A 23,748-nucleotide genomic window follows, 5' to 3' on the forward strand; every position below is an offset into this window, starting at 1 on the left:
AAGCTGCTGCCTTCAGCTCAGGCCATGATCCCGGGATCCTGGGATCGAGTCCCATGTGGGGTTCCTTGCTCAGCGGGGAGCCTGCTTCTCTCTCTGCCTCTGCCTGCTTAGGCTTTCTTTCTCTCTCTCTCTGACAAATAAATAAATACATAAAATCTTAAAAAAAAAATTCCAGAATGAATTTTCCTCCTCAGGGCCAACTGTACTAGTTTGATAGGACCGCCCTAATAAAACACCACAGACTTGGGGGCTTAAACAACAAAAATGTATTTTCTCACAGTTGTGGAGACTGCAAGTCTAGTTTTTCCTAAGGCCTATCTGCTTGGCTGGCAGGTAGCCTTCTTCTCTCTTTGTGTGGCTGTTTCTCTGCGCACACGCACCCCTGGTGTCTCTCTGTGTGCCCCAATTACTTCTTTGAGTGACACCAGTCATACTAGAATAGGGCTCACCCTACGGGCCTAATTCACTTAATCACATCTTTAAAGACCCTATTTCCAAACACAGTCACCTTCTGAGGTACCGGGATTAGGACTTCATTGTATGAATTTGGAGGAAACAGAATTCAGCCCATAACACCAACTAAATATAAGTTTTAATATAAAAATGTGGGAAGGGGATGAGACATTGAGACAACACTGAAGGCTGATCTGCTGAGTAATTAGCAGAATGGCAGAGTTAAATTATAGCCTTTGGAGAGAACAATATATTATAATTGTTAAGAAAACAAGTCCATTACCAAATAACACATTTATTTACACCGATGGCCTCACAACATTAACAGCTAAATGGAGTAGCTAATGGACTTTAGATCATAAGAAATGATTTGTATAGCTGCTCTTTTCCTTGGCTGCTAGAACACAATCTTTCAATTTAATAGGGCTTAGTGAAGAAAGTACCCCTGCTTCCCCAGGTTGCTAAATGTTCTTTGCCCGATCCCAATCCTCACCCCCAAATTTTTTTCACTAAACTTCTTCAAGTTATTTTAGACAACCATTAGATACTTGCATGGCATTACTTTAACTGTCAAATAGAGTAATATTTGTTGAAAGCTTATCACATTCCAGGCATTATGCTAAGTGGTTTACATACATTATTTTATCTATCCTCATACCACCCAATAATATATGTATTGTGATTATCCCAAATGTAGTATAGAAAAACTGAGGCTCTGAAAAATTAATGACCTACCCTACTGGTTAGCAAAGGAGCTAAGATTCAAGTTCAGCTCTAACTCCAGAGCCCACATTCTTAATTGTTACCCCAGTGGCTTTCTTATCTTAACCCTAACTAAACTTTCAAGTTAATTTCACCACTAAATTAATTAGTTGTAAAGGCAAATCACAGCAAATCTGCACAGAAAATATATTAAAGTATGAAAGATGTCTCTATCTAATTAGAAAAATCCAGTTCTTTTGTCAATCTCTCAAATTATAGTATCCTCAATTTCCTACAATTCCTTTCCAGGTCACCCTAGAACACCAAGAGGCAACACTGTTCCGGGATATAAAACTGGGTGAAAACTTGAAAATGTGGGGCGCCTGGGTGGCTCAGTGGGTTAAGCCGCTGCCTTCGGCTCGGGTCATGATCTCAGAGTCCTGGGATCGAGTCCCGCATCAGGCTCTCTGCTCAGCAGGGAGCCTGCTTCCCTCTCTCTCTCTGCCTGCCTCTCTGTCTACTTGTGATTTCTCTCTGTCAAATAAATAAATAAAATCTTTTAAAAAAAAAAAAACTTGAAAATGTGAGATTCTAGTTCAGCCCAACATTATCCCTTAACTTGTAAGATTGGTGTCTGAGAAACGACAATGTATTCCAGAGGTTTTAGGATCTGTTCAGAGTGACTGTGGCAAACATAGTCCTGTTTACTTATTCTTAGATTTAATAAACATGTATTAAGTAAATGTCACACAATCAGCACAGTGTAAGGCTTAGGGTACACCCATATTAGATAGATGTGGTTCCTGCCCTAGATGGACTCACAGTCTAGTGGGGAAAATGGACAGAGGTATTACAATTACAGTACAGTGTAGTGTGTACGTGACAGAGGAACGTCCGAATTCTATGTAAGCAAAAACCAAAGTAACTTTCTTTGCTTAAAGAACTCAGCTGCTCCTTCTCCAAAGAGGTAACATGAGCTAAGTCCAGCATGGGTCATAGGAAATGCAGCCCGGGCACAAGACTTCTTGTTTAAGATGGGGCTCCTTTTTCTTTTCAAAATCACCCCCACCCAAACAACTATAGTCTCAGAAACACAAATACCAACCCAATCTTTGGGAAATTTAAAGACATCTGAAACACTGAATCACATGAAGTGAGGGGTGCAAAGCAAATATGGGAATTGTTGCCGACTTGGCAGAGCAAATGGAGAGGGACCTAAGAGAAACAAGCCACATCACTGCAGAGAGCTTAAGGAAGGTACAGGAATGAGAGGTGCCAGCTACCTGTGAAGCAGGGGTGAGACACAGGGTCAAAAGCAGGAAGTTTGCTTGAAAGTGTTTATAAAAAGCATGTATACCCCCAGGTCCTTATTTCCTTCATGCCCACACACAAGTACCTGCAACCCACATTCTCCCAAGGCCAGAGAACAGGTATTTAAGTGTCACAGAAGGGGACTCAGAAAGGCTTGGAACTCAGTGACTGGACACAGTGGAAGGAAGAGGAAAGCACGAATCTGAGAACAGGGAGATGAAGTGAAAGCCTGCACATAAAACAAGAGCCCCTGTCTCCTTTTCCATCCAGCTCCCACACACAAGCAGCCTCATTCCTGGCTTTTTATGCTTATGCCCAATGAAGTAACCCAAAAAACAGAGGGTCCTGGGAGGTGAGGATCAGGAGTAAGAAGGACTGGAAGTCATCTTATGAGTTTGATCACATGAGAAAGAAATATGGGCTGGGTAAGAGCGATAAATACATAGAATGAAGTAATCATTAATTCCAGGGCTTTCAAAAATTAGCAAAAAGGAAAATAAACACAGAATAGTGACTTAATTAAAAAATGGTGGAGGTGCCTGGGTGGCTCAGTCGGTTAAGCATCTGACTCCTATCTCAGCTCAGGTCTTGATTCAGAGCCGAGAGTTCAGGCCCCATGTTGGACTCCTTGCTGGATGTGGAGAAGGAAGGAAGGAGGAAGGAGGGAGGGAGAGAGGAAAATAAAATGTGAAATAACTATGAATGTGAAGAAATGGGTAAGGGGAAGGAGGTGAAATAAAGCTAATCCTCTTCTACAATAATAGGAAATCAATGCATCATGTTGAAAATCGACAGCTCCAAAGACAGCTATAAGGCACATTGCTCAGACGTATGGGCATAAACAGCTAAGAGCTGGAAGTGCTGCTCTTGGGAAATGGGTCAGGATGGAGTGGGAGTAGAAAGAGGGGACTGCTATTTTTATTAGGAGCCCTTCAGCGCTATTTGACATCTTCAGCTATGTACTTCTTCTCTGAGTAAATAAAAGTATACTTTAAAAAATATCATGGTGTAAAACAACCCCACTGCAGAAGGAGGGGGGTAAGGTGCTCATCCAAGTAACTCCAGAAATGAGTGGAATCCGTAAGGCTAAAGGTAAAATGAACTGCACTACAAGCACCGGCCTCCAGGTGATGAAGCTGTTTCCCACAGGGGTGTGAGTTCCCAACACCAGAACAATCCCCATAGACGGGAACTGAACAATTAAGTACTTGTGGGGAGGTTGGTGGGAGCCAGCTTTCTCACTGCTGGGGAGGCAGGTAACAGGAAAGGAAGAGGACAAGGTGACAGTGTGGTAAGGCATTAGAGCTGGAGACAGTATGAATTCATGTTTAACTTAATATAGATAAGATGGTTAGCCATAGAATTATTTCCAGGTATGAATACATAAATGGGTTAGTATACCAACCCATACCCCCTTGCTCTGCTGGCTGAGAGGATCTGCAGCAATGACACCCCAGGAATAACAAGCATACCTAATGCCCGATCTTGGTTTTTAATGCCATTCTCCAGTGAAAGAACTAAGGCTCCTTGGAGAGATGGCTGATTCTAGAACAAGGGCAGAAAATAAGCATGAAAAACCTAGAGCACCTTGCATGGCCAGAAAGCAAGAAAGTGCTTAAACAAAAACGAAAACAAAAAACCCACAAGAATGGGAGTATGTCAAAGGGACAGGGGAGCCAAGTTAAAGAGCTCCCAATGGCCAAAGTAGAACAATTTGAGCAGCAAAGTAAAGCAGTATTGGATTATAATCTAAAATAGAGATAATGGGGCGCCTGGGTGGCTCAGTGGATTAAGTGTCTGCATTCGGCTCAGGTCATGATCTCAGGGTCCTGGGATTGAGCCCCACATCGGGCTCTCTGCTCAGCGGGGAGCCTGCTTTCCCCTGCCTCTCTCCCTACTTGTGATCTCTGTCTGTCAAATAAATAAAATCTTTAAAAATAAATAAGTAAAATAAAATAAAATACAGATAAATATCCATGCATCCATACTAATTAAATGAAAGATTGAAAAGGTAAGTAGACAGACAAGGGGAGAAAGTCAAATTTCCTGTGCAGAAGAATGACGAGTAACCAATGAGATATGCCACCCTTAAGGAGGTGGAGCATAAGTCAGGCTGCACACACTGACTTCCTTCCAGAGAGTACAGTATGAAAAGGGGAAACAGATTACAGTGCAGGAAACTGGCAAATACAGCCTCAGCCAGATTTCCAAGGTCGACATCAACAGGGATAAGTCAAGTTGAGAGCATCTACCCTTGATGTGATGTGATGTGATGGGAGGGTGCTTTACCTCTGTGGTCTTCTTCCCAAGAATACATCGCTCAGTCTAATCATTAGAAAAATGTCAGACAAACTCCAACTGAGGGACATTCTATAAAATATCTGATTGCTTCTTCTCAAAACTATAAAGGCCATCAAAAACAAGACAAGTCTGAGAATCCCTCATACCATGGAGAGTCTAAGGGATGAGACTTCTAATTGTAGGGTGGATTCCTGGGTAAAACTCTTGATACAAGAAAAGGACACTAGAGAAAAACTGAAGGAACGTGAATAAAATATGGATCAACATCAATATTGGTTCATCAATTATGACCAATGTACCATAGTAAGGTGAGATGTTAATAGTAACTGGGTGTGAGTTATACGAGAACTCTGCATTGTTTCCACAGTAATTCTGTAAATTCAAAATTGTTCTTCAGTAAAAAGTTCACTTTAAGAAGATGGCAAATTTCCATTATTTCTACTCTAACTCACCATTTTAAACTCACAAGTTTCTAAAACTCTTCACAGAATTGAAGTGATATAAGGGAAAATATTTGGTTTAGTTCATATCCATGATCACTTTGAATTCTAGAACTTTCAAAACTGTAGGCAACAAGCCTCACAATGTTTTAAAACTGTTGCACCCCATTGAGGTATACATGAGCACTAGATGAAGAAGTCTGTAATCAGGATATTTTGTCAATGAACAACAATCAACTTGGGCCAACCAGAACAAAATAAAGAGATTTATTGGGAAGATACGGGGCAGCTCACAGAATGAAGGTAAAGCTACCTGACCAGTCTTTATAAAGGATGGGAAGCAGGCACCAGGGATTTCCTGCCTTCTCTTCAGAGAAGTCCCTTGAAAAGAATGAGCTCTAGAACTTTTCCATTGTGGAGGAATTCTATTTAAAGCTCAAATTCTCAGAACAGCAGGTAAAGCAGATAACCCAGGAAACTGGCCACCTGTATCACAAGGCTCTGTGTGGCCTCATTTGCATATTGTGACCACCTCCGGGCACAGAGGAATGGGAATATCTTTTTTTTTTATGATTTTATTTATTTTTTGACACATACAGAGAGAGAGCACAAGATGGGGAGTAGCAGGCAGAAGAAGAGAAAGAAGCAGCCTCCCCACAGAGCAGGGGGGCCCAATGTGGGACTCGATCCCGGGACCCTGGAATCATGACCCAAGCCAAAGGCAGTCACCTAACTGACTGAGCCACCCAGGTGCCCGGAATGGAAACATCCTAACTGGATTGTTACCTAGCCTGCATGCAAAGTAGGAAAGAGTACGTTCTCCCAAGTAAGTAGTGTACTATTTCCAGAAGGAGGGGAAGCAGATGCTGAGTACGCTAAAATATCAGATGTCTACTGCAGCTGTCCCTTCAGGGAACTTACAATCCAAAGAAAAGGCTGAGGCGAGCAGGACATTTCAACCCAAGCACAGAGAATGGAAGCAGGAAATTAGAAAGAAGAGACATAGGATCCTCAAGAAAGGCATCTTGAAGATCTGTCCTCAATACTGGGAGCACAGTGATGGAGGACACAGAGGTGAATGATGGTGAGGTCTTCTGGGAAAGGAACATTAAATGAGACAAGTACAGAAAGACTCAAATGACTTAGAATTCATCAGTGAGGAGAGGAGCCCATTTGGTCTACGTGGGTGAGTAGTGTATTTTCTTATTTCCTCTTTTGCAAATCTTATTTTTAGGGTGATTTTTTTTTTTAAGGATATGTACAAATCCATGAATGAAAAAGAAAAAAGTACATTCAGTCACAGGCATGCTTGTAATAACTGGCTATAGTTATTCTGGGGGTCAGCATTCCACCTGCGGACTTCTAGGTATACAGTGTGTGAGTTCCTAGACTAGGCAGTTAGTTAGACACTCAGAGAGCTTGTCTCCTCCTCTCCAACTATGCCAAGGGCCTTAGACACAAGAGACATACTGAAAAAGAACCTTTCTAAGGCCCAAACTCTTTTTTTTTTTTTACATTGTTTGTTTGGTTTTTTAAATTTTTTAAAAGATTTTATTTTTATTTATTTATTTGACTGAGAGAGAGAGAGAGAGAGAAAGAGAGAAGGATCACAAGTAGGCAGAGTGGCAGGCAGAGGGAGAAGCAGACTCCCCCGCTGAGCAGGGAGCCCAATGCAGGACTCCATCCCAGGGCCCTGGGATCATGACCTGAGCCAAAGGCAGAGGCTGAACCAACTGAGCCACCCAGCCATCCCTACATTTTAATTTTAATTGCAGTTAGTTAGCACACAATGTTATACTAGTTTTAGGTATACAACACAGCGATTAAAACAATTCATACATCACCTGGTGCTCATCATGACAAGGGTACTCTTACAGCCCCAACTGTTAAAAATCACAGGCCCCTGCAGTGGCAGAAGGGAAACGTCATTTGCAGGTCTCAGTTATCACTAAGTGAGTCAGTGCTAAGGACCACCAACTGTTCCCCAGCTCTCTTTCCTCCTTCATGTCCTGTGAGACAGGCAAGGCAGATAAGCCACAAAACCAGCATCCTGTATCACAATCCATCTTTTCTGATAACTTATAAGATTTCCCTCTGGTTATTCCATCAGTGATTTCAGTGGCAAAGAACCAGCTGCAGTAAGTAATTTTTCCCATTTTTGATTGCACAATGGACCATAAATGGCAGAAATGCATCCCACAAGTCAGTCTCTAACCTACGATTTAGGCTTCCATCAACAAATTCCCCAAAACTGCCAAGTGTTATTCCATCTGAGCAATTGCCTTACTCCTGGCACACAAGCACACCACTTCCTGTTCTATATGCTGGAGGTGGGGACCATTTCTGGCTAGTTGGAGTCAGCGAACTCGGTTTGAAATTAGCCTCGTGGAATTCTGACCAAAAATCCCTTACTATAATTTTAAAATAAATCATCCCAAAATGACAAAGCAGGACCGGGGCTATATTACCCTCCCTGAAAACTAAGAAGTTTAATGGAAAGGAAAATGCCAAAGCTGCAGGGAAAATTACTATCACAAAAATCGTATTTCAGTTTTCTGAGCACAAGCCAATTACATTTCCTAACCCTGTTCACAGGATAGATAAAATGCCAGCCCCCCTCGCAGTGCTTCTGTCTATTAATTTCCTACCACCTATACCTGTTGTAACCGCTGCACACGGATCCCTGGAGCTCTGTTCAGGGCCCCGTTCTTGCCTTTTCACAGTCTTGCTGCCATTACTATAAGTGGCTCCAGGACAGAGGCATTCAAGGAATGAATCGATTTTTTTTTTTTTCATATCTAGGTTGTAGTAACTACCACTGCCTTTTCATAGCTATAAAGTCCTCCTTTCACAAAACTAATCAAAACAAGTAAAAAACTCAAACCCAGAGAGAGGTGAAGCTTCCTTACAACATGCTGAAGGTACTCAATAAATGTTGGTCAAATTAATTTAAAAGCAAAAGTATAAGCAGCACTAATATAATCTGTCTATTGAAAAACAGCTAAATTGCTTTGGCTGTGTGCCCCAACTTACCCACCAGTCTCCCAATGCGCGTGGGGCACAATTATGTAGAGAACCTTGAACACGATGAAAAGAATGGGAATTATTTTCTTTAAAAACCATTTATAATCACTTTGTAAACCTAGCATGTGTTGAGGCAGCATTATCTTGCAATTTCTTTGCAGTGCTGTTCAAGGTAATCATGTGGGTGTGTAAACAGCAAAGTAACGGCTGAGAAGTAAATGCCCGTCAAAACCATTTGTTTTGGTAAAGTTTTCAGCAACCAGCAAGACTTCAAACTGAATAACGATTTATAAATAGCTACATAAACAAAACAACTTCCCTTAAGTTGTTTTTTGAAGTTTTGGATGATGAGAGAGGGAAGTAGGACATTTAGAAAATACGAACAATTTACACTCCACCCTGAATCAAACCTGAAGTCTTGGCTAGAAAGGAAATTGGAAAGTATCATCCCTTACAGCTTAAAAGCTTGAGTGGGGGTCCCAGACACTAAATTGAAAGGGTTCAATCCAGTTAATTTCCTCTTGTGACACCTCACACTTGTCCCTTCTCCTTGCAAGAGCAGGGGTATGGCAAAGCTCCTTGCCCATCACTGTCATTTGGATTAACTTCTCCACCACCTTGTGCTAGGGAAGCTCAGGGAGTTCACAGCCTGAGAGCAAACAGAGATTTGCTTTCCTGGAAACAGCATAAGGATGATGTGGTTGGATCAGCAAGACCTCGGAAGCCAGAGCAACAAGCAAGGGACCATATGTGTTATGACCATTTTAAAAAATTCTGCCAGCCTCCCCAGCAGTGTGGACAATGGTCCATATGTATGATGCATCTAGAGCTACATGTGGTTGCCTGATTGCCTGGCTTCATGCTTCTGCATATTTAGCAGAATCAAAGGGTTGAATACAGAGTTTTCTTCAAAGCAGAGGATCATGGTACCTTTTCTTCTAGAACACCATTGCCTACACTTTGCATTCCTAAGGGAAGAAGGCTGTTTGCATACGGGTGCGCACAAGCTCAGGCCCTGTGTGTGGTGGGAGCAGAGCAGCAAGGAAAAAGAAGTGCGGGAGAGAGCAGCCAGTCCGAGCCTTGCCAGGGTTGAGGGTGTCCTGATCGGGATGAGTTGTCTGTGTGTGGCATGTCTCGTGCGTTCTCCTCATTACAGAGCTTCTCGTCCACTGCTGCTTCTCACACTGGGCTCAGAACAGCCCTACTTACAGATATAAAGGAGAAGTTTCAGAGGAAAGCATATGGAATCACTCTGTGCAACTAAGGCAGATTTGACCTTCCAGACTATTTAATAAAGATCCTAACCCTGCAGCAATATAACTCGGTTGTTTCTCTTAATACTCCTTTGAGGTAGGTCAGATTCTACTGTTTCCTTCAAAGAGTTGGCAAAGGAATTCACAGTCCTTTATTTTAGCATGAATTCTATAAAGCAAAAAGCAAAAAAAAAGAAAAGGAAAAAAACCCACCCTATATAAAGTCGTGAATTTGGCTGGCACATGCCTGGATTTAATAGAATTATAAAAATATAATAACCTGTTGATATGGCCCCGAGTCTTCAAGAATAGCCTTATCTCTTAATGTACTTTTTCATAAGCATTTCTAGTCCTTATTATTACACTGGAACTTGAAGATTTTTCTGACATTATAAAAAAAAGGGCTGGATTAAAACAAACAATATACTCACAGAGATGTACTTGGCACATAGAAGGTATTTTCACATTCGTATGCAAGATAACAGAAAGCATGCCTTTCTTGCTGCCTTGCTCACAGTGAAAGGATAAGAAATGAAAGTAACCTGAAGTGAAAACTTACTGATGTTATAAGACTTGACTTCTAATAGCAAGGTACAAAGTGTTAAAAATAATATTTTTTATTTCTTTCAATAAAATGAATGTGTCTCACCTGGTAAAAGAATCCGGAATGACCTTTGTCTAGCTAAAGCTTCCTAATGAGGAGAAAACATCACAAATGAATCACTCATCCGGTTCTGGGAGTGAGATCAGGCAAAATGCTGTTTTTGAATTAACAGAACTTCACAGGCAGCCGCTCGTTTGGTCCTCCCAGAGCTGGCGGTGGGTGGGCGCCATCGCTGTCATTGTACAGATGGGGACAGCAAGGCTCAGAGCTCTGATGTGAGGGGACACGGTGAAACTGCAGATCCAGGACTCAACCTCAGGTCTGGCGGACTCCACAGACCGTGTTATTACCTTCTGAATAACACTGCCCCTGTGCTGCTTTATAAACCTGGATTCAGTAAAATGCCCCCAGAAATAGCAGAAATAATGGGAAAGTCAAACTAAATCGGGTTACATAGGAAAACCTCAGAACGTCAATATTTACATTTTTAAAATTTGCATGGTTTTCTGCACATGGTCAATATGAGGGTTTCTGAGATTAAAAGATTTAGTTTTATTGCCGGAAAGGACTACTTTTCAGTGAGCCTGCTTATTATACAGGGGCCTGGCGGCTCAGTGACGCGGGACAGGAGGAGCATGGCATTACCCAAGGGAGACCGGATGGGAGTGACACTCACTGTGCTGTCCTTATCTCCGAGGATCACTGACCACAGAGCGAGGGACAGACAAAACACAAGGCCTAGAGGCTGGGAAAGCACAAAGGGGACATCTCGTCTGGACAGGGCCCTGGGACGCAAGGCCGGGCACAAGGCCCACTGACTCCTCTCTTGCTGAGCCCTCATAGGCCCACGTGAGAACAGGCACCAGCTTGACCCTTATGGGCCTGAACCTAGACTTGGCAGGAACAAACAACTCACATGGTCTTCTCATTTATGAGCTGCATTTTTGAAGCAGCAAACCACTCATCTGCATGTTGGAGCAAGGGCCTTTCCTGATTGCTGTACATTTTATTTTCTTTTGGTTTGGTTCTCCAGCTCCTTTTGGTGGAAACCCACCGTCCCTTGCTCTACCTCTTTTACTCACCCAGGGGATCCTTCTGGTGGCCAGAAAGCACACGGATGGCTAAAACATTAATATAATTCAAGAAAACTGTTCTCTTCTGGGAGCATCCTTGTCCTGAAGTATCCTACCTGCAGCTACTAAACTGTGGACAACAACTGTGATGGCTCTTTGCTTCATGTCTCTGTCCTTTGCTCTATATGCTGGCCTAACAGTAAGCGTGCACTTACAACACAGTGAACCCCACACACTGGGGTCTCACGACCTGGGTTGTGGTCCTCACTCAGTCTTCAGTGTGACCTCAACAAGACACTTGTAGGTTTCCCCAACTATAAAAGAGGAGTAATGATGTGATTTTAATAATGATTTCAGCAACCGCACATTCAATGGGAATGTACATTTTAAAGAATATTTTATAGATTAAATAGCATCATACAAGTGATAATTATTAGGGTTATTATTATACAAAAGTTCCATGGGTAACATGGATAGAGAAAGACAACAGGTCTAGACATGACCTACTGAGAAAAAATCTTGGAAAACACTGATCTTGGAAGAAATTACTTACAGTTCCAGGTCCATCTAGTTATGGTGGACTGGATGAGGCATCTGACCTCTCTGACCAACACTTCTTCAACTGTCCTAAATGTGAATGGCAGGAAGGGAAGAAAACCGGAGGCCACACATGGACGAGGATTTACATGTTCTCTCTCATTTAATCCAAATGGTAGGCTCCATAAGAAATGTTATGAAATATCCACGGTCACCGAGGAACCAAGGCTCTGAGAATTCAGGGGAAAGCATGCAAAGCACATATAGGTGGCTCACAATTCGAACCCTGTTCTGCTGACTCCAGAGCTCATGCTCAACCTGGTCAAGTACCAGACAAAGGAAGAAGAGAACATGGCTTTGATCTAGATGATTCCTAAGGATTTCTTTTAATTCTAAAATGCTAGGAGTCTAAAATTCATTAAGTTTTCCCACTTAATGAAAAATATAAGCCTAAGTAAGGCAGACTTACATATTCCTTCAATTTCTACATGACCTTCCTCCACAAATGCACCCTCATTATTCAGGGACAGGCAGACTGGCTACTAGTGGGCTGATCACAGCCCCTTAGATGTCCACTCCCAGCTCCTCTCTGGGGGATGGATATGACTCATGTCATCAGGCTATTACCATTCATCTCTCTTCTCACAAAAACACATGCCAATAACAGCAGGACAATCACACCGCTGGCCTCTGATACTGTGAGAACGATCTGCCCACACATCCCCAGCTCCAAGGACACAGCTCAGTCTCACTAAAATGCTCTCACTTAAATAAATGTTCAGCTTATAGCATGATATGCTCAAAGTAAGTACATTGAGACACAGAGAGAGAAAACTGCTGAGGAATTTTTCTCTCTGACCAGCCAATGCCTATAACAGAAGAAAAGCATTAGAGGAAGCCTGGCTGGTGTCAAGTACAAGGCCTCTAACTCCATTTTATTTCCACCGTTGCTGATGTCATTGTGAATTCCTGCTGCATTTATAATTAAGAAAGAAACAGATGGTAATGCTTAGGATTAAGCAATAAGGAGTGGCCATTAAAACAATCTAGAATGCCAGCAGTTGTATATGATATCAGAGGGTTAGCTTACCATAACAAAGTTTTATAACCATGGGAAAAGAAGAAGAGAAATTAAAGCCCTTTTTTACCTCACAGATCCACTCACACCACAGCTGTCCCCTCACTGAAGGCACACTGCCCATCACAGGCAGAATCCTGGACACATGCGTTCTTGGACACAAAACAGGTCACATCTTGGTTTTATTATACATTGCTATCACAAGTGGCAAAACATAAAATCCAAGATGAAACATTCACCAAGCTATGTTGGTGAGGCCCTAGAGAATCACTAAAATCACTTGGGTGATGGGACAGGCTGAGGGTAGAGGGAAGAATTCCAGAATAATTCCATAATACTGTGGGAACATGGCCGGCAGCCTAGATCTCCTGGAGAATAGAAGAGGCTATTAAATTGTGTTACAAAATAAAACCAAACATCCCTGCCTCCAAATATATGTGCTTATGTGGTGTGTGTGCGTGTGTGTGTGTGTGTGCGTGTGAGAGAGAGAGAGAGAAACTGAAAAGAGAAATGGCTGCATAATTCTTCCAGTAAGACAAACTTTAATGACAATGTCAGCTAGTTGTAAGAAAAGTAATCTATCTCCCGTTCCCCACTTATACACATGAATGTTTCTGCCTTTAGTCATTTGAGCTTCCTGAACAATCTCAGTCCTCACAGCCTTGCCTTCCAATTCTGTGAAGGACCTTCATTGCACTGGAGTCACATCATAGTCTCATAAGGCTCCAATTCACATGGCGGGGAGATCACTCTAAACCACTGAAGCCATTCAGGCACAGCTCTCACTTCTACCAATCTGCTTGCATCCTCCTTAAAAGTGTCTGTCACCTGCCAATTTCCAGCCCAAGTCACTCATCTTGCAAGATGCGTGGCAGCCAAGTGACATCACCTTTAGAACATCCCAAGGCAGCTAATTATAAGACCCTGTTTCAAATAGTGCTTTGTATCACAAAATAACAAGCCTGAGGAATTTAGAAATACATAGTCATGGTGTAACATTCTTTCCCTGACTTTCCCCCACCCACTAAAGAGACAGAGAGAGAGAAAGGGAGGGAGGGAGAGATTAAATAGGTAGTACAGAATAAAGAGAGTACAGGGACTTATTATTATCAGTAAAAATGCTGAAAATCTGTGAACTCATTTTCTGCCTGGATGATCCTTAAGAAAACATTCTTAATGTTCAGAACCTCTGATGACGTGACAATAGTCACACTTGAGATTCATTTTATCACAACTGTCGGAACGGCAAATGGAAGAAAACTCACACTGGTATTTTTGCCAACATATTTCAACCAAGGGCACATTTATTAACTCTGAGGACAGGACTCAATAAGTCTTTTCTCATGACCTTACACGGGCTATCAGAGAAGAACCCCACAACTGAGAAATGGGAAAGCCAACATCCACATTGCCCAGAATAACTTAGAGGCTTAGGTGGATACTAGGAATGACATTTGAGATAGGCTGGGAACAACACGTCAAAGGAAACAGAATACTCCCCAGCACAGGCCACAGCTCTGGCTAATTAGTGCAGCCATGAAAGGTAGTGATTGGCTCCACTTTCAGAGTACCATATACCTTTCCTGTGGCAGAGACTGCTAGGTAGTCCCCAGCTCTATTCTCCCCCTCATCTACGGCATTAGTAATAGAGGCAGAGCTGGGTTTATGGCTGTGCAGCTCAGCTACATTTCCCAGCACCCCCTTCACTTAGGCATGGCAGCAGTTTTCAGGCTCACCAACGCCTTGTGAATGGAAGTGATATGGGCCACATCCAGGTCGGAGCCTTGAGAGATTTCACATTCGCTTTCTTGGGTGACAAGCCAGCTTCTGCAATGCAATGATGACAGTGCCCTAGGTGATAACAGAGCAACAAGATGGAAGGAAACTGTACCCTGAATGACCACGGGCGGCTGAGCTACTCGGGAGAAATGTACCATTCGTGCCTGCTACATGAGCAATAAATATGTTGATTCTTGTTTGAGCCACTTCATCCTTGATCTCTTTGTTACAGCAGCTAGATTTTAACACATTTCCCAAAAAGGAACAAAATATATTATAAATATAAAATAAATTATGAATATAATTTATTGGTCAGTATTTGTTTTCCTTATCTGCTGGGCTCCCTCCATCCATCTGTCTTGGTAAATTCTCCTTCTACATTATTCTGGAAGATCCTGTTTTCTAATAGGCACAGAGACATAACTAACAGCAGTTCTCTATTTTGATATCCTAGAAACCTTTCAAGGGCTCCTAAGCAAATCCAACAGTATATACTGTACTACACTATACAAATGCATAGCACCTTCCATATGCATATTCCTGTACTAAGCTGTAGGGCTTACAGAAGCCCAGGAAATGGATTTTAACTCTCGTAGATTTCTATGGTAAGTAATTAGCACCATCTCTTCTATTCGGTGTATTTATTTTTTTTTTTAGCTCTTCTTTACCATTAAATTCTTTTTTTTTTTTTAAATTATGTTCAGTTAGCCAGCATATGGTACATCATTAGTTTTTGATGTGGTGTTCAACAATTCATTAGCTGCGTATAACACCCAGTGCTCATCACAACACAGGTGATGGGTAGCCACTGTATTTTGAAAATTTGTTTCTGGGGATTGCAGTTTTGGTAGGGGAAAATAACACTATTCATATTACATGGAGGGAACCTAACGCTCAGAGGAGCTAATGTAATTCTGGGACAGAGCTCCCCATCCTTCCTCTCAACATCTAGGACAGGATTCTCAAAGTGTGGATCCTGAATGCTCATGTGAAATGAGGAGCCCAGGTGACCCCTTCATACCCAGTGACTCCGAAATAGCTGGGGCTTGGCAGGAATCTGCACTTTTGACACGTGCTTCAACTGCTTTCAATGCAAAATAAGCAAAGTACTGTCCTAGGCAATGAGCATACTTCATTCAGGCCTGCTCAGCAGCATCTTATTAGCTTAAGAAAAAAAATACTCACTTATGATGACTCCATCCTAACCACCTTCCCCCAGAATTTTAACCTGTTATCTGTCCCAGTGCCCTGATTCTTTTTCTAGTCTTTTATCAATACAGCCTAGCTTCTGGCAGCTACTGTGACATTTCTACTCAGGCCTCATTAAGTATGAACAATTTTTTTTCTTTTCTTTGATTTGGACTATTTTTTTCAAAGAGAACATCATAATACATAAAGTGAAAACAAAAGCAAATAACCCCCCAACTGGAGATATTAGTTGGCAACTATAAGCTTGGCTTAGCTGGGAGAAAGCCCTGTTCTCTTCAACTGAACCCTGTCCGGGGAGCTCTGACTCAAGGCCCACCATTTGGACCAAGCCATCTGTGATGCCCGACTTCTTCATAGACCTATCCCTCTTCTTAGATAGGTACCAGTAACATGGATAATCTGGTAGCCAGCTTCCTGTGAGTCAATGTTCCCTAGCTGTTCTTAAGCTCCTTCCAGGTTTCTACTCTGTTGTCATAGCTACTGTGTTCCCACCCTTCACCACAGGCTTCTGGGCCGATGCCTACTCGGCAGGTCATTCTACTGTCCTAACACCGAGGAGTGCCATGCTTGGAAATGACTCTCTGCAGAAGTCAGCTCCCACAATGGGGCTGTGTTGCACAACTCCCAGAGGCCCCAACCATACTGTATGCCCACAAGTCCATACAGAGCCAATGGCACTACCTGAGCGGTGCTACCAGCAGGACTGCATAAAGTGGGTCCTGAACTATACATCAGAATGACCTGGGGATCCTCTCCTCCTTCCCTATGCTCCCTTGTCTTCCCTTCACCTGAACTGTGATGAGTAGGTCTGAGATGGGGCCGTTTTGAAATAGCATCTGTGGTGAGTCTCAGGATCAGCACGGTTTGGGAATAAATAATCTCACCCCCTCTTCCATTTTGCAGGTGAATGAATTGAGTCCCCAGGGGACTGGGCGGTAGATCAAGGTCACCCTCCACTGGTAAGCCACAGCTGCAGTCACGTCCCAGGACTCATGACTTTCAACAAGGGCCTTTTGTCTCCAGCACTTAAACAACAAATAACAAAATCAAAGGAAAATGAAACAAAGACAACCACAAAAACATTACTAGGAGGGTAATGAGAAGTGGTATGAGACACCTCAAAGTCAAATGGGAAATGCAATTTGTATTCTCCTTTGTGTGGATCTCCTGTACTATGGCTTCCCTCCCTGGCAAATAAAGTCCTACTTAATGCCTGAACACAAAACCCTGGGGAGGCCCCAAGGAGGGAGAGGTGGGAAGTGAGAGCTTTAGATCATAGGAATCATTGTAAAGACAACTTGGCTCCTCTAAGGACACCTACCAAGAAAGGTCCTGAGGAAGAAGTCCGCTGGCTGTGGTGGGATCGGGGCAGGGCTCTGCCAGGCAGACGCAGAGGACTTATCCACGCTGCTCTAATACACGAAGGTGAGGTCAAGGAGCCAAAGGGCCCATTTACTACTTCACAATGGGAGGTATTGTTGGCTTCCAAGTACCCACGATCTACTACCCAAGAGCAGGCAGGTGGGCACGGATGCCGTGGACCCCAGCAGCTGGCCGCACCATAAGCTGCTTTTGGACTAAATGAGGACAAAGGGACTAAGATGCTCTCCTGCCATATTTCCTCTCCATGTGGCGTTTCCCTGTTCCAAATAACTTCCCTTGATAAAGAACTTTCCACAAGGCAGGAGGCATCAGTCTTGAGCGTAAGCCTTGAAGTTTGACAGGTCTGGGTGTGAACTCTGGCCCTGGCACCCATTAGCTGTTCAGCAGTCACGTCACTGAATCTTTTTCCTACCTCAAGGGACTAAATGAGAGCGTACTAACCATTAGGGCAGCGTAGGGCTTATACCTAAGCTCCTAGAAAATGGTGGCTCTCCCCGCTACAGGTAACACAGGAGGAAGGGAAGGCCTGACAGCTCTAAAGCAAATACTATCTCCAATCAGCCTAACCAGGGAGAGATTACTCCCACAAGGTTTTTCACTCCTAAAATTCCCTCCTCCTTTGTAAGTGCTCATGTTGTGGTAAAATTAACTTCTTATTAAGCACTGCAACTTCCCCATTAGTCATAATATCAACTTCCACTTTATTCTAAATGAGTTTTTCAAAGAATCGATGTCCTTTTGTCATTCAACAAAGAAGTATTGCTGAGACATTGCCTGCTTCTCCATTTGTTCTCACTTTTTAGCCCAGGCCCACTTTCTCAGCTTGGCTTTGAGATTTTCTGGTGAGGGAGGGAGGTGGAGTAAACCCAGAAAAAAAAAAAAAAAAAAAGGAGGAAAGGGAGATTAGGAACGAGGTCGGGCAATGCCAAGTGAGGACTGACCATGCTGCCTATCACTCTGAGATAAACCACAGAGAGACACAACAGGTCCTCAAGGCAGGTGAATCCATTTGACACAAAGGATGTTACTGGATGTGCCAGAAGGAAAACATGTGCCTTGGAGTCACTTGTGAGACAGAGGAAAAAAAGAAGGCACTTATCTAGCCACTTCCAGCCTGTCCCTCGCTTTCCTCTGTCAAATTTCACCCCGTGGGTAGTTAACTTCCAGGCACTTCCAGAATGTACTATCCAGCTTCTTCCAGTGCTCATGGGGCCTCATCCCAGGCCCTGTGGTTGACTGTGTCATCCAACTCCTGAAATGGCAGGAAGAGCCAGAAACTCCAAGCAGGGGACTGGCTGGCCAAGCAGCAGTGACAGGCAAGGGCAAGGGCCCAGTTCTCCTAGGCAGACTACCAGGAGGTTGTGTGGACAGTGAAAGCAAGAGGCAGGTGGCCCAGATGGATCTGAGGCAGCTTACAAAATGTATGTCAGACACTCCCATCTCCTTCCCTCCCCCAACATATTCGGAACCAACCTAGGCTTCCATCTCGAAGCATAATATGTAAGAAGCTTCTTCCTCAAAAGCAGGAATGGAAGTACTAAGCAACATTCAGAACAACATGAACTTTGGGAAAAGACTGCCCAGTCTGAAGCCAGGCTCAACCACGTAAGAGCCATGGGACAATTGGACAAGTTATCTGACCCCTTTGTGCCTCAGTTAGCTCATGCATTAAAGAGGTTTGATAATAATAGCACCTACCCCAAAAACTTAGTGTGAGACCAAGGTTACTTATGCATACAAAATGACTAGAACAGCACCTGACACATAATAACTAGTGACACAAAATAAATATTTGCTATTACTAGGAATCTGGGCCACAACCTGACATCTGACTTCCTAGGCTCTCCGGCTTTGGGCCCCACCTCTTTCTTCCCACTCAGCCTCCTAACCAGCTGCCTGCTCCTGAGACAAATTTCAAGAACTCAACCCTGTCTATCCTTCTTTGCCTTAACTGACCTTCCTCCTTCTGTAGCTTGGATAGCTGGTCTTGTGTGGCTCTCATAAGCCCCTTCCTTTCTCACCAGCCTCTCCATCCTGGTCTGCTCATTTCGGCTTCTGCCATTCCTGGGATGACAACTATGAAATTTTTGATATGTCTTGTTAGACAGTGCAAATACTACCAGGGCCGTCTTATGCGGGTCTTGGGACCCAAAGCTCTCCCAAAGTAAATAAAAATGGTAACTGGCTGTCTGACTACATCTCTCAAATCTCTTAAAGAAAGCCCGTAGCTCTGCCACTTGGCACCCCCAAAGACTGGCCAATTAGGAAGCTGCCAATGAAAAACTGGCTATGAAAGGATGGAGATCACTGGGACTCACCACTTCAGAGCTGAGTCACTAGTGGCTAATCCACGCCTAAGGGACAGTAGTCCCTAGACAGGATATGACCCTAAATCAGCACCTGACTCTAGTCAATGAAAGATGATCTTTCATCTCGATTACAAGTTACTTTTCAATTCCTTTACTTCTTATCCCAATTTAACAATAGACTGCTGCATGGCTTAACACCACCAGACTCAGATCTCCGTGACATTTGAAATGCCGTGGACACAGAGCAACTAAATCAAACATGCTTAAAGGGACTCCTAGACAAAGCATTGTCAAAATACTTGGCAATAAATGTCTGCTATTGGTAGAAAAGCACAAGGAATGTGAAGACCTTTTATAGTGGTTTCTGCAATTTCTCTTTGTGGTATTTTACCATTGATAAGTCTAGCTAGCCAAAAGAAGTATTTTATTCATGAGTGAGTGTACGATTTCACTACTTCCAATGCATCCGAAAGTCTTTCTACCTCTTATGATCAAAGAAGAGAAGCCTAGCAATAGTTCTATGGACTTGTTAGGAGAAAATACAGTCCAGTGAATTTTGTCTTCATAAAACCCATATACAAAGAAAGTTCCAGAAACACAATGTTATTACTTGTAGCTGTTACCCTGTATTGGTCCTTTCTTGCCCTGGCTTGTATCTTCTCAGTCCAACTTTTTAGGCCCACAATTGCTGCAGCAACCAGTTGTGAACAGGTGTAACCCGATAGCATTTGCCTCAGCTGTACCTGGCATGTCTCACTTTCTGCCCTGGGCTTTCTGTGCCTGCTTCCTGGGAAAGTGACAGGTACTCAGTCAGCTGTTCTGAGGCATGCACAAACCTGAAGATGCAAAGGAGTTAAAATCTCATAAGGCAAGGCTTGACCAACGGAAGTCAGGAACTGATGGCTAAATTCTCTCCTCTTCCATTATCTGGCAGACCCCTCTACCTGGCTTCTCAGAGGGTCACAGTGGGAACACATCCCAGCTGCTTATAGTGGTAAGTAGCTCCATAATGAACCCTTGGATTGGCTTCCCTCCTCTGCTATTTCTAGTCTTCCACTTCTGTCCCTTGGGATAATTTCTCAAAAATAAACTACTCATATGCAATTCCTATCTCAGGCTATGCTTTTGAAGGGAAACCTAAACTAAGAAACTGCCACTGAAAAATTTCTCTACTATATCAACTTTCCACACTGGATTCATAATAATGAAAATTAACTTAAAATATTCTTTAAAGCCAAATGTATTATGATCATATAGGAAATGATCCCTTCTCGTGTAGGGCTCATGAGAAGACCTGCAGCCACACATTACAGATTGGATTCTCAGGAATCAGACTGCACTGCACCAGAGGTTGGCATGCCCTTGGGATGAACACCTAAGAAAGGGAGGGGAAGAATACGAGAAAGAACAGAAGGAGAAGTTGGGTTGAGATGCAGCTCAACAATGACCTCAGCTGACCCCACTGGCAGCTCTGAACAAAAATGGTCTGTCAGTTGTCCCATACTGGACTGAAATAACTGGGCATTTATAGCCCCTATGAATCAGTCATTGGATGTGGACCACATCAGGACACAGTGTGACCTTGTAGGAGCAGCTTTCTGCCAGTGAAACAATCCCTGAAGGAGATGACAATGGAGGCCATCTGCTGAATACATTTCCAGAACCTGGGCCAATGAGTCCTTCTCCACAAAGGATCACTGAAGAGATGGGAGGAGAGACTCAGCTCAGTAAGAAGAAAATTAGGAGATACATAAAGGCTGTTTCCAAATGAGCTCTACATGCAATGAGCTCTCGTGTGGAGCTCATTTGTTTATTATGGTTGAATCTAGGAACAACTGTGGTATATCTACTTACAGGTAGAAAGATTTCACCTCAAAAGTAAGATCTTTCATAGAAGGAGTGCTACCTAAAGGACTGGGATGTGTCAGTAAGGACTTCATGCAGGTATAAAGCAAAGTCTGAATACAGAGCAAATCCAAGAGAGAATATTAAGTTCCCTTCCAACCTTGAGATTCAATGATTCCAAGAGTCAGAGTAAAGCTTGTAACACAAAATTGTCACTTATGCATCATTCATAGGCAGCACTATCAGTCCTTAGGCACACACAAAAAAATATGAAAGTTCTATTTGCCATAGCTTCATGAGAAAATAGAGTTGCTAAGCAATAGGAATACAGACTAGTGACTACAGAAATGTCCCAACTTCTCAACACCCACCTCACCAACAAACTTTTCTATCTATCTATATACATATATACATACCTACCTTCTTACCTACCTATCTAGCTATCTGTCTATGTAGCCACCTATATCCTCTCCACTATTCAGCAGCAAATGAAACAGTCCAGCAGTACCCATGCCCCACCTCCAGGCAACAAACCAGAATTTCTCTTGTGACCTGATAACAGGACACAGCTATTCCAAGGCAGCTCAAATCAACAAACCTAAAACTCAATTCAACTTTCCTTTGCCTATAATCCATTCCAACCCATATTCTTTGTATATTCCTTTACTTTGTTAATGGTGGCACTATTAACTCAGATATCACAAGACAAAAATGTCAGAATTCATGAATTTTAGAGCCAGGCATACTTGATTATGAAATTGTCTTTGCCTGTTTACTTACTACGTGGACATGAACAAGTTACATAAGTCTCTCTGTGCATCAACTTTCTTATTTGTATCATTGGGATAATACCAACCTCATCAGGTTGTTTTGAAACAAGAGGGTTCTATTAGGAAGAAAAAGTATCAGGAATTGGAAAAGGACAAAAAAGAGGAGCCGTAATCAAAGACAACATTATCTATTATTAAGTTTTTGTTTTGTTTTGTTTGCCAAATGTTGGCCCAAAGTCTCTAGTTTTTTCCTCCATCACCCTATGCCCCTCACATCAACTTTCTCTTATTCTCAGACCTTATTCTAGTATACCTAATGCTGTAAGATAAACAGGGATTTTCAGTCTCATGTCCATGTAGAAATGCATTCCAAATTCCAACCTACTTTTTATACAACTGCTGCTAAATTGGTGGTCAATCAAACAAGAAATAACATAACAAAAAGTCAATTTTAAGTAGGTATGTAGCTGAACCTACAGCTTCTAATATGCTCTCTAGACAGCATATTGAAGATCAAAGATACATGCTTAATCGAAACTCCCCCATAACTTCACATCAATGTTCCACCAGCCAGCGGGATCCTTTCTTTTTCCACCACAGCACCCTAATTCTGCCCACAACTTTTCATTGACTAGAATACACAAAGTCTTGATCCTAAGTTTCCTTAACACAGATGCCTCTTGGACAACTCATTTATAATTCTCTATATTCTTATTATCAAATCCAATATGCACTGTTTCACGTTTGAAGTTCTCACCACCCACAGGGGAACATTTATTAATATGCTGGAGCAATGCCATAACTCTATTCATTAAAAAAGGGATTTGGCCACTGGATGACTGGATGGCTATCCTTTTATAGACTAACATTCTTCTTCTTCCCTCCACACCCCTCCAAACCCTCACCCCCGGCTTGAATTTCCTTCATACCACTGATCTTTTTTTAAGAATGAAGTATTGTGAGTTTTAACAACAGTGTCATGCTAAAGTAGCAGTGCATCATTCCACAGTTCACAATCACCCTGATTATCTTTTCCTAATTCATCATTTGAATGGTTGCAAGTTCTTCTCAAGTACCATCAATAATTCTGCACCTCATGCGTCTCCAGTATTAAGAGTCTACTTTTTCCTTTCCTTCTTTCAGGGAAAAAAGAACTCCAGAATCTCGAAGCACAGTAAATATTTATTGGATAACTATTCTGTGCCAAAGCTTTCATGGGCAACATCTCACTGAATCCTCAACTCTGTGAGGCATACAAACCCCATTTTTCAGAAGGTAAACCTGAGGCTCAGGATCCTGAACTATACAGAACAACAACATGAATGAGTCATCCCCAACTTGCTCTGTCCCTGTGTGTTCCTGCTCAAGATTCCAGTTCTTAGTAGTGGGAGCTGGCAGTCCACCCCAAGCACAAATGTTGGGAGAGGGGCCATTCTCAAAGGAAGGACTCCTGGGCAGACAAAAACAGCTTTCTCAAGTTTTGATACCTTCTTTAGAGGCCCCTTACCTTTCCCTTGCTTCTCAGCCCTAAATATAAAAAAAAAGAATTAAAAATAACTTCAGGTTTTAAAGAATGATCAATCATCTCCAGAAGGAGAGTCAAACCTGCTCTGCTTCAGAATGGTGCACAGCCTCAAAATGGTGGCTTTTTTGAGATTCCCCCTTGCTGGGGGTCCA

General features: G+C 42.7%; 1 protein-coding gene and 1 long non-coding RNA gene across 2 annotated transcripts in view; one reads left to right on the plus strand and one right to left on the minus strand.

The window, feature by feature from the left end:
• The window catches only part of CPQ (carboxypeptidase Q), a 450,704-nt gene that overhangs the window by 209,106 nt on the left and 217,850 nt on the right, over positions 1-23,748 (minus strand). The gene's annotated exons all lie outside the window — the stretch shown is intronic.
• LOC122904417 lies at positions 6,060-22,907 on the plus strand. Its single transcript, XR_006384200.1, has 4 exons — positions 6,060-6,393; positions 16,668-16,723; positions 20,391-20,450; positions 20,736-22,907. It is a non-coding gene; the product is annotated as an uncharacterized LOC122904417 (long non-coding RNA).

Source organism: Neovison vison, chromosome 4, assembly GCF_020171115.1.
Source record: "Neovison vison isolate M4711 chromosome 4, ASM_NN_V1, whole genome shotgun sequence".
Taxonomy (NCBI): Eukaryota; Metazoa; Chordata; class Mammalia; order Carnivora; family Mustelidae; genus Neogale; species Neogale vison.